Here is a 1,762-nt window from a genome sequence, read left to right as displayed (position 1 = left end):
CTGTCCTCCTCTCTGTTCATTCTAACTCCCATATCCACGCAGGAGCATCCCCACACTAGAAGTGCAAGCTGTCCTCTTTCCATTGGTCATTTGCTTTGGTCTGGCTCAGTATCCATGGAATTAATGCAGATGGATGGAAGCCCCAGCAGACCTTCCTGGTCATGGACTCCATCTTTACATGGTGTTTTTGCTTTTGCTCCTCCTGGGCCTCAAGAGCTTCAAAATCCAGATTTATATTTATGTTAATTTCTTGGCTGAGAATTTCCATGTCACATGGGAAGAATAAAACCCAGGCCCCTGTGCCATGGTGCATGATGCTTGGGTTTCCAGTTTCTTACCAGAGACTTGCTCCCCATCATAGAAGATACCCCATCCTATATCCCTTTTATCTGCAAGAATTTTCCTTTGTTGCGGACATACCCAAGCATGCTGCTGGCAGCTTTTTATCCCAATTGCTTTTCTTCTTCTCTGCCTAAGACCTTGTCTGGCTGAGGTCTGGTATAACCTTTAAGCATAAGAGAGGTTAACATTCTCAGAGCAACCTCAGTGATTGGGGGATGCACATTTGTGGATAAAAGTATCATGCCCTAGCCTCCATGGGACAATTCCAAGGTGTGTTCTACAGTCTCCCAGGGGTCTCCAGCAGAACCAAGTCTGTTTCCCCCAGTAGTAATCTGCTTCTTATGCAACCATTACTGGCTTTCCTCCTTTTTCTCTCTTACTTCCACTGCTTCTCCCTAGCTTTCATAAGCTCCCTAGTTTATTGACCTCCTCAATAAACTACCTGAACCCAAGTCCTTGTTTCAGGATCTGCTTGAGAGGAGCTCAGGGTAAGAGATCACCAAGAGCCCAGACAGAGAGCACATTAGTCTGCAGATTCATAGCTGTTGGGAAGGTTGTTTATTCTCTTTGAGAGTATGTTTTTATGCAGGGGTCTCCCATCCGGCTCTTCTCCTTGCATGGCCCCAAGGCCATGTCTCCTATTGTCCTGACACCATTAAAATGCCAGCCTCCACCTCTTGGGGCCTGTGTTCTAGGTCTGATACCTCCTTATGGCCCGGCTTTTACCTGGAACTTACTGCTATAATGTCAGGTTTCTTCTCACTTCTGACCTCTTAGGATGTTCTTTCCTTATTTTTGAGTCTGACTCTGTGTGATCTCTTTTTTGTCCTAATATTGTGTTTGTGGCGTGGGGTTGTCCATACCAGTCAACATACCATGCTGGCAGAAGTCAAAGTCTTTCAGTCAACAACATGATCAGACACTTCAACTCACTGGGGTTGCAGTAGTGAAAAAGCAGAAGTCCCTGTTATCATGGAGCTTAGATTCCAGGGGGAGGGGAAGACAAATAATAAATAGGTAAATATAGACATTAAAATATATAAATAGGTAAATATGGAAATAAATTGGTAAATAGAGTCAGGAGATGATCAGTGTTATGAAAAAACTAAAACAGAGCAAGAGAGGATGGAGGAGTAGGAGGAGGTGGAGGATTGGTAAGGGGTTGCCATTTTACATAAGGGTGGCCAGGAGAGTCCTCACTTGTAAAATAATGTGTGTGAACAGAGACCTGAAAGAAATGGAAGGAACTATGTGGCCATCCCTAGGAATAGCATTCCAGGTAGGGGAAATGACAGGCACATAGACCGTAAGGAAGGAGTATGCATGGCATGTTCCAGGTCAGCAGGGAAGCCAGAGTGGCTGGATGGAAATGAGGAAGGAGGAGCTGGTGATGACAGAAGGTAGCTGGAGTCAGTCCTGT

The sequence above is a fragment of the Nyctereutes procyonoides genome, unplaced genomic scaffold, assembly GCF_905146905.1.
Source record: "Nyctereutes procyonoides isolate TBG_1078 unplaced genomic scaffold, NYPRO_anot_genome, whole genome shotgun sequence".
In the NCBI taxonomy this organism is placed as follows: domain Eukaryota; kingdom Metazoa; phylum Chordata; class Mammalia; order Carnivora; family Canidae; genus Nyctereutes; species Nyctereutes procyonoides.
The sequence above is the reverse complement of the archived record's forward strand: the minus strand, read 5'-3'. Positions refer to the sequence as shown.